This window comes from Macaca nemestrina, chromosome 14 (assembly GCF_043159975.1).
Source record: "Macaca nemestrina isolate mMacNem1 chromosome 14, mMacNem.hap1, whole genome shotgun sequence".
NCBI lineage: Eukaryota > Metazoa > Chordata > Mammalia > Primates > Cercopithecidae > Macaca > Macaca nemestrina.
This window is the reverse complement of record NC_092138.1, coordinates 21,411,655-21,425,991: the sequence shown is the minus strand read 5'-3', so window position 1 is coordinate 21,425,991 and position 14,337 is coordinate 21,411,655. Positions and strand designations below refer to the sequence as shown.

The 14,337-nt window shown below is 38.6% G+C and overlaps 1 long non-coding RNA gene across 1 annotated transcript in view; it reads left to right on the top strand.

Moving 5' to 3' along the window:
- The window catches only part of LOC105498704 (uncharacterized), a 51,464-nt gene extending 37,327 nt beyond the window's left edge, over positions 1 to 14,137 (top strand). Inside the window, exon 4 of the long non-coding RNA XR_011612435.1 lies at positions 11,327 to 14,137. This is a non-coding gene — a long non-coding RNA (uncharacterized lncRNA). The remainder of the gene's footprint in view (positions 1 to 11,326) is intronic.
- Positions 14,138 to 14,337: the final 200 nt, after the last annotated feature.

Below are 14,337 nucleotides of genomic sequence, written 5' to 3'. Positions count from 1 at the left end.
CCACCTGTATCGGATCCTTATCATGAATGGAGTCTGCAGGTCTGGAAGTTGCTCTGGGTGAGTCAGTGAGTAAGTGGTGAGTGAATGTGAGTACTGTACACTGCTGTGGAGTTTGTAAGCCATGTACACTTAGGCTACATTAAACTTATCAAAAATTTCTTTTCTTCAGTAATAGATTAACCTTAGCTTACTGTAACATTTTCATTTTATTAACTTTTTAGTTATTTTTAACTTTGTGACTCTTTTGTAACAGGACTTAAAATACAAACACATTTTACAGCTATACAAGAAATGTTTTATATCTTTATTCTGTACACTTTTTTCTATTTAAGAATTTTTTAAAATTTTTAAACTTATTTGTTAAAAATGAAGACACACACACACACTAGCCTGGGCCAACACAAGGTCAGGATCATCCATATCATTGTTTTCCACCTCCACATCTTATTCCGCTGGAAGGACTTCAGGGGTAAAAACACTCATGGAGCTATCGTCTGCTATGAAAAGAATACCTTCTTCTGGAATACCTCCTGAAGGGTCTGAGGTTATTTTAGAGTTAACTTTTTAAAAAATATGTAAGTAGAAGTAGTACACTCTAAAATAATCATTAAAAGTATAGTATAGTAAATACATAAACCAGTAACATAGACATTTACTATCATCAAGTATCATGTACTGTATATCATTGCATGTGCTATACTTATTTTTTTTCTTTGAAATGGAGTCTCACTGTGTTGCCCAGGCTGGAGTGCAGTGGTGCGATGTACTATATTTTATAAAACTAGCAGCACAGTAGGTTTGTTTACACCAGCATCATCACAAACATGTGAATAAGGCATTGCACTACAATATCACAAAGGCTACATCACTAGGTGACAGGACCTTTTTAGCTCCATTAAAATCTTATGTTGTAAATGTTGTCCGTCATTGACTGAAACATTGTATACTTGTTTTGTGGTTAGAGTAAGTCCCTTAGCATCTCTAAACCCTCATTGCTAATTTTGTACTTGCTATGGTTTGAATGTTCCCTCCAAAACTCATGCTGAAATTTAATTGTCATTGTGATGGTATTAAGAGGTAGAACATTCAGGAGGTGAGTAGGTCATGAATATATAGCCCTCATGAATGAAAGAATGCCATTATTGCAGGAGAAAGTTAGTTATTATTGGAGTGGGATTTTGATAAAAGGATACGTTTAGCCCAATTTCCTATCTCTGTTTTTTTTTTTTTTTTTTTTTAAAGTCTCTCCCTGTTGCCTAGGTTGGAGTGCAGTGGTGCAATCTCAGCTCACTGCAATCTCCACCTCCTGGGTTCAAGCAATTCTTGTGCCTCAGCCTCCCAAGTAGCTGGGACTACAGGCGCATGCTACCATACTTGCCTAATTTTTTGTATTTTTAGTAGAGATGGGGTTTTGCCATGTTGATTGTACTGTTTTAGGCAGGTCCTGAACTCCTGAGCTCAGGCAATATGCCCACCTCGGCCTCCCGAAGTGCTAGGATTACAGGCATGGGCCACTGCACCTGGCCCCTATCTCTGTCTTGAGTACTTACTTTTACCTTTGGCCATTAGATAACAGAACAAAGGCTCTCACCAGCTGCCAGTGCCAGGCTCTTGGACTTCCCAGCCTTCAGAACCACAAGCCAAATAAATTTCTATTGTTAATAAACTGGGTATTCTGTTATAGCAGTAGAAAACAAACTAAGACTGTGCTCCAGAAAAATAGTATAAGATGTGCCCTGAACTGACATTGTCATCCATGTGGCTTTTACGGATGATGCATGCTCATCTATTTATTTCTATTGTATAGAGCTAGTCTTACTAAATATGTGCTCTGCTCTGGTGTTTCCCTGCTGCTGAAGCAGTGTGTGTGTGTGAAGTCAAGAAGCACATGAGTATGTTTTTTAATTGCACAATTAAGGAAATCATTATTTAAAATATTTCTCCTTTTAATTTTAGTTGCTCAGAGGACACTGCTTTAGTCTCCCCTCTTGAATTACTTCTTTTCCCATGAAACTAAATTTCTTCCTCTATATAATGGGGAATAAAATAATTGTTAACTTGCTTGATACATATTACCTTCTAATAATCAGTAGCTATAACAATAATAATGACAATGACAATATGGGTTTTGTGGGGCTGAAGCCTTTCAAAAGCAGAACATACAGAATTGACAGGTGCTGCTGCTTTCTGCAGAACAGAGAAATTTTTCCTTTTGGACAGAAAAATTGAAAGCTGACTAGTCTTCCATAAAAACTGTGCTGTTAATGACTTCTCAGCACAATGGTTTTAGCAGTTTATGAACAATTTCTTTTTCTGAATATAATACGTTTTCACCCCAAACACAATAACTACATACTCAATGAGAACTGCTCGTTTGCCATTATGGTTTTAGACAGACACACTCATTAATTCACTTGACACAACAATTTCTAGTCAGATAACATCACTGTGCACCATGTTTGAACAAGCCTACATATTTTGCTTTGCATAAGTGAGCCAAGCAAGAGGAATGAATGGGTGGTATCTTCTAGGATTCTTCAGAGTTGTTATTCATGTATATTATTACTGTATGTTTCAGAGTAATCTTGTGTTTAGCCTTTCTTTAGTTCTAAATGTGTTATTCTGTGCTATTACCTTTTTTAAAGATTATATGCATATTTAGATAACCATGAGCCACAAGAGGTTGAAAAATATGTGAACAAAATTGCTTGAAAAAATGCACATACCAGTGACTTTCACCCACCCTCCTCTACCACTCACCACCTGTTCCCAAGATTTTTCTTTATTAATTTGCGTTTGATGTATAGTCTGTATTTATTTACTTTCCATTTATGCTCTATTACTTATTTAAACTTGCTTTCAATGGTCAATTGATGTATTTTCTATCTCTGGAAATTGCTTAGGTATCTTGCTTTGGTTGAGGTAGAACACATCATAATTTTCCAATTAAAATTCACGGAAATATTTTTCATATAATGGTTCTCCAGAGTATCAGGGTTTACACGAATGAGTTAAAGTCTTTAGGTGAAGGATAGGCTAGAGAGTTAAACACTCTCTATAATGTGATATGTTCCATCAACTCCAAGAGCTGAAAACCTTGGAGAAGGGAGAAAATAGAAAGAACACATGGTTGTGTCTTGACCTTGGGTCAAGACACCACACTCTGGTATTCCTCTTACCTCTTCGCATTCCAGTTCTTCTCAGTCTCTCATACTGTCTCTTCCTGCCTTTCATGACTTCAAAATATGAGAGCCCCACGCAGTGGTGGGTTGGTAAATATTTGATAACTGTTTGTATTGGAAGGAGGGGGACCATGATGTGTAGTGTTTGCCAATTTTCATGGTTTAAACATGTCCACTATGGCTGATTCCAAGCTATTAGCATGATGTCACTGAATGGGGAGTTGAGAAGAGACGTGCTCAATTACAAGGGCTGATTACTAAACCCTAGGGTCAGTGGTGAGCCAGCTCCAACTCACCACTAGCCTTAGGGTTTAGTAATCATCCCTGCCTTTTTTTTTTTTTAATTTGTAGTCATTCCCTGGGTGATTTCAGCAAATTCCATGGCTTTGAATACCATCCATATGCTGATGAATCCCAAATTAGATCTTATGCCCCATCTATTCCATTTGCACATATTCATATCCAACTGTCAACTTGACATCTTCATTTGAATGTCTAACAGGCAAGTGAAATTTAGCAAGAACAAAACAGATCTCTTAATTTCATCCTTCCTTGCCTTTAAGTCTTCAGCATATCTCAGTAAATGGCAGTATCATTCACCCGATCATTCAATTCTAAACCTTCAGAATTACCTTTGACTCTTGTCTTTCTCTCATACTCCATGTCCCACTCATTAGCAGGTTTTATTAGCTGTGCCTTTAAAATTTGTCTTAACTCACACTGATGCCCAATCACCACCTCCAATCTCTGCCATGTAATCTAAGCACAATTTCTCTCCTGTGATTGCATCCCTGCCTCCATTCTGTTCCTCTATAGTCAATGATTTAAAGCAGCCTCAGTGAGCCTTTGAAATGTAAATCATATCCCATCCCTCCTTTGCTTAACACCCCCCAATTAGCTTTTGATCATATTCAGAATAAAATTCAAACCCTGCCACCTCCCCTAAGCCTTTACTAGTTCATTGGTTTTGCTAGCTCTCCAGTGTCAGCTCTTTCCACTCTGCCTTTTGCTTACCCTGCTTTAGCCGCACTGACCTGCTTACCATTATCAACACACCAAGTTTGTTCTGGGCTCCAGATATTTGCATTTCTTTACCCTCTGCCTCTGCTATGGTTTGAATGTCCTTGCCAAAACTCATGTTGAAATTTAATGGCCATTGGAATGAAATTGAGAGGTGGGGACTTTAAGAGGTGATTAGGTCAGGAGGGCTCAGGATTCACATTGTTATCATGGGAGATACAAAGACTGAGTTCAGACCACTTCCCTTTCTTGCCTAATGCACTTATTTCTGCCTTTTGCCCTACCACCATGAAACGACCCTCACCAGGTGGCCTGGCAGATGCTGGGGCCATGCCCTTGGACTTCCCAGCCTCAAGAACCACAAGCCAAACAAACTTAAGAACCATAAGCCAAACAAACTTATCTTGTTTATAAATTACCCAGTCTGTGACATTCTGTTATAGCAGCAAAAAATAGACGGAGACATTCTCTATTTCATATCTTCACATCATTCGCCCCATTCAGATTTTTTACTCAAATATTACCTCTTAAGTGAGGATTTCCTTGACTGTCACATCCCAAAGAGTCCCTGTTGCCCGCCTCTACCAACCTAATACCTCTCTATCTTCTTTCCATGCTTAAGTTTTCTTCATAGCACTTGTTTCTATGTGGCTTATATCATTTGCTGATTTTTTTCCATGGGAGCAGGCATTCAGCATGTTAAGTGCTAGATTCCATACACCTATAAAGGTACCTTGCACACAGTAGGTGCTTAATACATAATTTGATGAAAAAGTAAAAAAGAAATGAGAAGTGAAACAGTCTATTCCCACACAGCTTACCATCCATATCAGGGGCTGGCAAACTTTTCCTGCAAAGGGCCTGATAGTAACTATTTTAGGCTCCGTAGCCATATAGTCTCTGTCATAACCATTTAACTCTGTTTGTAGCATAGAAGCAGTCACAGACAACACTTGAAGGAACGAACATAGTACTGCTCCAATAAAACTATAAAAACAGGCATGGACCAGATTGGGCCTTTGGGCTATGGTTTGCAAATCCTGCTGTCGGTGAAACTGATTGAACTATTTGGCTTCATGAATATGACCTTATTACTCCTCTGTCTTCATCACCATGACTCTTCCACTCCAGGAACCTCTTGCTCAGAATAACAAAAGTTGCAAATATCTTTGGAAAAATTTATTTGAATGAACATCATACTGTGGAACCTTTCATTGAATTGTAACACATGAATTTTCTCTCCAAGACTCTTCAAAATTCCTGTCTCAAAATTCTTGCCTTGCTGTGTCTACCAGTCCTAAACTACTATATCTCAAACTCCTGCAATGAAAAACTTGCTTTCAACCAAGCCTTAAAATATCATCAATATTCCAACTTATTTTTCCCCACTCAGTGGCTAAGATGGTCAAGGTAGTGATCTCCCTGAGTGCAGTAAACAATTAACTTCAGTTATGTGTGCTAGAATTTTTAAGGAGTCCACCATAGCGAAGGGGTATCCCAGAGGAAGTTATCATGTTGTTTCTGTTGCTTTTGCTAACATGACTGCTTGGCCTCCAAATTAAAGGACATACTAACTCATTCATTCATTAACAAATATATATGTTGAGAGCTTATTACACATGTGCCCTCATACCAGTTAATGTTGATAGACATGTATAAGTAAAAACCAGACAACTTTGCTCTGTGGAAATATGATAGAAAAAGATAACCTTTCTTCCAGTGATTAATGACATTTATGTTTACTTCCTTGAACAGTAAAAAATTGTGTCACCAGGGATTTTGACAGGGTAAGAAATATTTACTCATTAAAATCGAGAGCTTCTTGATTTCTCCAGTCTCCTAGGTTCAATAATCCACAAGTCTGTAACTCATAGTGCATATATCCAAGAGTTTTCTGGAGGAATGCCAGGCATGGCTAAAACAGCAATCTTTTGACCATAACTACTGGGGGGGAAAAGCAGCCCTTGCTATAATCATCGTTCATAAAAACTCTGGAATTTACTTGCACAAAGAGCTCATTGAGAGCTGACAGGTCTGCTACAGCCATTCCTTTCTTTCCAAGGAGGAAGCATCAGAAAAACGAGTGGCCCAGCTTGTGCCATTTCTGCAAAGGGAGTGTTCAAAAGTCGGCGCCTTGGATATCAGCAGGCTTGGCTTCCCATATGGGTGGAGGTAGCAGTGTGGTCCTGGGGAGAGTGCCCGAGACTTGAGTCAGGGCCTAACTCTGCCAACCAGGGCAAGTCACTGAGCCACGCAGGGCCTCCATGTCCTTGCCTTGGAAATGGACATGGGAAAACAGTAGCATCTCACTTACAGGAGGCTCGTGTTCGTCAGCTAAGAAGATGGAGATTAAATTGTTGAATAAGTTAGAATCTCCTTACCAGTGCTAGTGGCTGTTATTATTTCATTAAGGCAGTGGTTAGAGTTGCCATTTTAGCAGTTTTACAAAAGATTTCCCTCTCACCCCACCCTCAAAAGTCTTCCCCGTAGCACCAGGGTTTCTGTCAACAGAAAAGCAATCTTTCTTTATCCTATTTATCCTCTTCTTGTTTGGACTCTTTTAAAATGCAAGCACCTCCCCAAAGGCATAATACATCAAAGTAATTCATCCTAACACAGATGTGGCTTCTCAAATGCTTTGCTTCTCTCAGGAGGGATCGGGTGGTTAAGGATGGATAATGAAAAAAAAAAAGATTACTAAAAAGTTAGGAAAAGTCATTTTAAAAAGGAAGAATGCCCACAGAATAACAAGAATTGCCTTAGCCTTGCAGATTTAAAGGATTAATGGTTTTTGAAGTGAAATGTAGGCAGGTTCCTTTTATATAAAATAGAAAAAAATCAAAGCTGCTGTGGGAGTCTCAGAGTCTCACCCACCATCTCAACCTCACGCTGATCCCTCTACAGCCCACAGGCCTCCCTGGAATCCCAGGGCTCGGAGAACCAGTTTGAAAACCACTGCTGGCTTAGCCTCCACATTGCACAGCAGAGGGAAACTGGCCTCCAGGAAGAGAGATGGAAACAGCCACTCTTCTAACCAACTGCTGGTGGCCCTCCATAAGAACAAAGTAATAATAATGAACATTTATTGAGATCTTACTAATCCAAGGCTCTTTGGGTAAATCATATGCATTATCTGATTTAACCTCCAAAACAACCTTATGAGGTAGGTACTAGTTGTCTTCCCATTTTACAGATGAGGAAACTGAGGCTTAGAGAGGGTAAGAAAGTCAGACTGAAGCCAGTTACTCCCTTCTGCCATATTGTTTTGGAAAAAAACTTTTATTTGTCCCTCTCTGCCCCTTGGCACCACAGATGTGAGTTAGAATTTCTTTAGAACTTATATTTAGATTTCAGTAAGAACACACATTGTTTTTAGCCTGGATTGATATTTTAAAAGAGGAAGGAAGAGTTTGAATTAAAATAGAAAGTTCTTTTGTGGGTGTAACGAGTGAGCATACAGGCTTAGACACACAATGAGGTTCTATTTTCCCCCTGTGTTGCCAACTCTGGGTCATTATTATTTTCTTTTCAAACCTAGCATAAGCTTACTGAATAAATGAAGAGGGGGAAAGTTGACATAGTGCAACTAACAAAATACCCCACTTTAAAATCTGAAATTCATAGCTGGACCTGGGGCACATGCCTGTAATTCCAGTTACCCAGGAGGCTGAGGCAGGAGAATCAATCGTTTGAACCTGGGAGGTGAAGGTTGCAGTGAGCCGAGATCGTGCCACTGTACTCCAGCCTAGGGGACAGAGTGAGAATCTGTCTCAAAAATAAAATAAAATAAAATAAAATCTGATATTCCGATGGAAGAATTACTCTGCAAAGCAAAACAACATTAAGTGCTGTTACTAGAAAAAAAGAAAATAAACCTGAAACTAAGCTCATCATGGAAACTTTTAAGTGATCTCTAAAAGAGAGAAAGAGAAAGAAAGAAATCCAATGAATAAGGGCATTCTTCTTCTTTCAGTTTAAATGGCGCCAGAGGGAAGTGAAAAATATTTGATTCTCTCACTGGCAGGAACAGATAACCATTTTTGTATTAGTCATCAGCAAAGTCATCATTCACTTGGTTTTAACAGTTTCAGAATTATGAAATAGTAGTATTTCAAGACTGTGAACATTCTGCTCCAAGATGAGCCAGCCTCTCTTAGAGATAGAAAGATGGAAAAATGCAACAACTGACAGGCAGGTAGCTCATGCTGGTTTTTGAGTTATTTGTCTCATTCTTGTCTATGTGCAAGAGCTTGTTGTATGTTACAGATGCTGACCTTTGGCTTTGGCATTACACATTTTTTTGAATTTTTTTTTTGTCAGTTGATTTTGTACCTGGCACATTTTCCAGATAAGGGATTTTTATCTGTTTATGTTCAAATATTTCAGCTTTTTTTTTCTCTCTCTCTCTTAAGTTTCTGGGATTCCAATCTCTGTTAAGAAGGTATGCCTCATCTCTAGATTGTACATACTCTAGGTTTTCTTACATGATTTTTTGTTTCAGTTTGCATTTGAGCCTTCATTCTTTTCTTTTCTTTTTAAAAATAGAGATAGGATCTAGCTCTGTTGCCCAGGCTAGAGTGCAGTGGCCCAAATATAGCTCACTGCAGCCTCAAACTCCTGGACTCAAGCAATCCTCCTATCTCAGAAAGTAGCTGGTACTACAGGCACATGTCACCATGCTTGGCTAAATTTAAATTTTTTTTTGTAGAGATGGGGTTCTCACTATGCAGCTTGGACTGGTCTTGAACTCCTGGCCTCAAGTAATTCTCCCACCTCAGCCTTCCAAAGTGCTGGGATTGCAGGCATGAGCCACTGTGTCCACCTCTGAGCCTTCATTCTTTATGTAATTTATACCATTTTGTATTGTGTGAGACAGAGGTCTACTTTTATTCTCTTTTTGTGACTTCGTAGTTGTGTTAGCATCATTTATTAAATAACCCATTCTTTTTTCCTTGAGTTGAAATCGCACTTTTGTCAAGTGTTAAATTCACACCTGCATGGTGTGGAAGGGGCTTGAAAATGTCCTTCCTCTCTGGGACCCTCACCCCTAGTGGCTTTGATGCCTCTCAGAAGATCAGCTGAGGCTGGGCGCAGTGGCTCACGCCTGTAATCCCAGCACTTTGGGAGGCGAAGGCAGGTGGATCACGAGGTCAGGAGACGGAGACCATCCTGGCTAACATGGTGAAACCCCGTCTATACTAAAATTACAAAAAGTTAGCCCGGCGTGGTGGCGGGCACCTGTAGTCCCAGCTACTGGGGAGGCTGAGGCGGGAGAATGGCGTGAACCCAGGAGGCGGAGCTTGCGGTGAGCCGAGATCCCGCCACTGCACTCCAGCCTGGGCGACAGAGCAAGACTCCGTCTCAAATAAATAAATAAATAAATAAATAAATATTTACACATATATTGAGATATCATTCTGGATTCTCTATTCTATTCTACTAACCTATTTATGCCTCCAAAGTACTATGTGTATTTTATCATAATGCCTTTTTTAAGGTTCCCTCCCCACTTACTGTTCTTTTCCCTATCTTCTTGGCTATTCTCGGGCATTTACTGTTCCATAACAATATTAAAAATCTTACTGGTGTTTGTGTTAGACTGATAATGTGCGTCCCTCAATCCCTACGATATGACTACTTCCTAGTCCATTGAACCTGTGAATGTTACATTATATGGCAAAAAGGACTCTGTAGATATGATTAAAACTAATTATTTTGAGATAGGGATATGATCCCAAATTATTCCATGGATTCTAAGTAATCACAAAAAATCCTTGTAACAGGGACAAGGGGAGTCAGAGGCAGAAAAGAAGGTGCCGTGATGACAGAAGCAGAGATCTGAGTGACTCACTTTGAAGGTGGAGGAAGGGGTCACAGGCCAAGGGATACAGATACCAGGAGAAGCTGAAAACAGAAGGAAATTGATTATTCCCTCAGAGCTTCCGGAAAAAAATCAGTCTTGCTGATACCTTGACTTTAGCCCAGTGAAACTGATTTTGAACTTTTGACTTCCAGAACTGTAAGAGAATAATTTTGTGTTATTTCAAAGTTACTAAGTTAGTGGCAATTTGTTATAGCAGCAATAGGAAATTAATAGTGTTGAAATAGAATTTATGTTGCATTTATATATTAGTTTTCTGAAAACTGACACTTTTATAGTATTTGTTTTTCCATTTAAGAACATAGTTTCCGTTCCTTTGTTCAGACGGTGTTTTACTTTCTTCAATAAAACTGTGTGTGTGTGTGACCATATGGGATTTGCTTTTTCTTGCTAAATTTATTCTGAAATATTTTACGTTTTACCATTGTTGTGAAGGAAATATTTTTCCATGTTTCTACTTCTATGTACTTCTTGTTAAGATATGGAAAAAACTGACCGGGCACAGTGGCTCATGCCTGTAATCCCAGCACTTTGGGAGGCCAAGGCAAGGTCAGTTAGAGACCAGCCTGGCCAACATGGTGAAACCCCATCTCTACCAAAAAATACAAAAATTCGCTGCGCATGGTGGTATGTGCCTGTAGTCTCAGCCAACTGGGAGGTTGAGGTGGGAGACTTGCTTGAACCCAGGAGGTGGAGATAGTAGTGAGCAGAGATTGTGTCACTGTACTCCAGCCTGGGCAACCCTGTCTCATAAAATAAATAAATAAATAAATAAAAGATATGGAAAAACTATTAATTTAAAAACACTTAAGATAACTGTGTTATCTTAGTATTTTATTTCCTGTAGTAGCTTTTTACCAGAGTCACTTGAGTGGTTTTTTTGTTTGTTTGTTTTTGTTTTTGTTTTAACAATCACACCATGAGAAAAGCAAAGTGTTTTATTCTTGTTTTCAAATGTTAGGTCAATTATTTAATACTGTTGTGTTAATGTGATTGAAATCTCTTCTAAGCCAATGTTTAGTCATGACAATGGTGAGCATTCCTGTGTAGTTTCTGTTCAATTCAAATGGCTTTAGCCATTTGTATGTATATATACATATATATATACATTTTGTGCTTTCGGATACTATTGGCTATTGGTTTGGTAAATAGCTTTTTATACTAAACAATTTCTTTAACTCTTATTTTATTCATTAGGTATAGCTGCCATTTTACTAATTTTTTATTTTATTTTATTTTTTAGACAAGGTCCCATTATGTTGCCCAGGCTTGTCTCAAACTCCTGCCTCAAATGATCCACCCATCTCAGTCTCCCTTATAGCTGGGATTACAGGTGCATGCCACCATACCCAGCTTTACTAAATAAATTGTAAGTACCTAAAGATATGATCATACATCCTCCTTCAAAATATGGTGTAATAGATTATACTGATAAACTTCCTGGTACTGAACCACCCGTATTTTCGTGGAAGAAGTCATGGTCTATCTTTTTTTTGATACGTTACTGGATTCTAATTAGAAATGTTTTATTTAGATTTCTTGAATCTATATTCATGAGCCTGTCTATAATTTTCAGTTTTGTCTTATTTTTATCAGTTTTGATTCAGTTTATTTTGCCTTTATAAAGTGGATTGGGAGCTTTTCATCCTTTTCTATGGCTTATAGTAATTTAAGTAAAAGTAGTACTGTCAGTCCTCTAAAGGTTAGATAAAATTCAGCTAGAAATTCATGGGCTTGGTGAATTTTCAAAATTTGTATTTTCCTTCTCTTCCCTGACCCAATATTCAACACCTGGGGTTTTCTGATATCATGTGAGTATTTTCATTCTAGAGTGTCATTTGAATTATTCTTATAAATCTTCCATTTCAAGAGCCCTTGTTTACACTTACCTTATCTTCAGTCAGAATCTCTCCATCTCTGCAATATGTGTATATACATGTATAAAGGTTCATTGCTTACCAATCACTCTTCTGTATCTTTTCTTATATTGAGATTTACAATATATTCTAATTAATTTGATGTTTCATTAGTCTCTTCCTGAGTATTTTCCTCAAATAGAGTACATTGCCAATATAATGATTTACTCTCTTTTACATCTCCTTGTATTTATTTTCTTTCACTCTCATCAACTAAGGAAATACTTGCTGGGCATGGATCTTTGGGTGGCAGTCCTTTTCTTACAGTATTGTGTGAGGATATGTCACTGTTTTCTAGTTTCCAATGTTTTAGGTGTGAGGTTTGATACTGCCTTCTAATATTTTTTTTCCCATTGCAGGTAACGTGTTCATTCTTTCTGGAAGCCTGTAAGATTCTCCTCAACCTTAGAGTTCAAGGTTTTTATTGGGATTTGGGTAAACATGTGTATTTTCTCAGCTACACTGAATTCTCCTAATTACTAATGATGTTGAGCATCTCTTCATGTGTGTATTGGCCATTTGTGTGTCTTCTTTGAAGTGATGTCTGTTCAAATGTAATACCTCATTTTAATTAGTTTATTTGCCTTTTTACTGTTGATTATGCTTTTGTTGCTCATTTGAATCCATGGCTTCACAACGTTTTCTGGGTTTCTTTCTTTTTTTTTTTTTTCAGACAGGGTCATGCTCTATAGCCCAGGTTGGACTGCAGGGGTACAATCTCGGCTTACTGTAACCTCCGTCTCCCTGGCTGAAGTAATCCTCCCACTTCAGCCTCCCGAGAAGCTGGAATTACACATGTGCACCACCACGCCCAGCTCATTCTTGTATTTTAGTAGAGGTAAGATTTTGTCATTTTGGCAAGGCTGGTCTTGAACTCCTGACCTCAAGTCATCTGCCTCCCTCGGCCTCCCAAAGTGCCGAGATTACAGGCATGAGCCACCACTCCTGGCCAGGATTTTTTTTGTCATAAGTCATCACTTCAGATTTTTGAAGAGAATGTACAGCAAATGAGGAGGTTCTGCATATGTCATAGTTCATGATGGTCACCAAAGGAGTGATTTTACCTTTCATGTTTATATTTTATCAAGAGTTGAAAAAAAGTACTTTATGACCTCAAGGTAGAATGGCAATCTGATATTTGAGGCTGAGTGAGAGGACAAAATTAATTCTCAGAGCTCTGAATTACACTTTGAAAAGATTGCTCTGGAAAGTTCTTGGACTCTAAGGGAGTCAGGGTAGAAGTGGGTAGTACAGTTAGTAGTACAGTTAAAGATCTATTCTAATAATCTAGCTGAAAGATGAAGGTATTTGGATGGTAGCAATCGTGGAGAATAGAGCAATGGTGATTTGCTAGAATGAAGAGGACTTGCCATTAGATTGAATGTGGTAAAACAGAAAGAGGAGTCAAGGAAAACTTGAAAGTTATTGTCTTGAGAAACTGGAAAAATGAAATTTATTTTTTGTTTAAGACAACTTCAGGAAAAATAGTTTGGGGGAAGAATCAAGAGTTCTATTTTAAACATGTAAAATATGAGATTTCTATTAGATAACCTAATGGGGATATTGAGTAAGCAGCTGGATCTCTCAGCTAGAATTCAATACAAAAGTATAGATTAGAGATAAAAATTTAGAAATAGTCATCAGGTAAATGGCATTTAAAGTCATGATCCTGTGTGAGATAACCTGAGGAATGAGTCTTAATATAGAAGGCAATTGGCCAGGCACTGGGGCTCACGCCTGTAATCCCAGCACTTTGGGAAGCTGAAGCAGACAGATCACTTGAGGTCAGGAGTTTGAGACCAACCTGGCCGACATGGTGAAACCCCATCTCTAATAAAAATACAAAAATTAGCTGGACGTGGTGACACACGCCTGTAATCTCAACTACTTGGGAGGCTGAGGCAGGAGAATCACTTGAACCCGGGAGGCAGAAGTTGCAGTGAGTGAGCTGAGATCGTATCACTGCACTCCAGTCTGGGTGACAGAGCAAGATTCTGTCAAAAAAAAAAAAAAAAAAAAGCAAGAAAGCAAGAAAGAAAGAAAGAGAGAGAGAGGGGGAGAGAGATAGAGGAGAGCGAGAGAGAGAAAAGAAGAAAGAAAGAAGGAAAGAAAGAAGGAAGGAAGGAAGGAAAGAAAGAAGGAAGGAAGGAAGAAGGGAGGGAGGGAGGGAAAGAGGAAGGAAGGAGAAAGTAAAGAAAAAGAAAGAAGTGTCAATTAGGTTTAGGGTAGCTAAGAGGTGGAGTCAGTTGATCTGGAAGTCATGAGTAGAGTTAAGGACTGTTTGGCTGCCATGGTGACAATGAAAATCTAATTGGACTGGGATCAAGAGAGAAGTAAG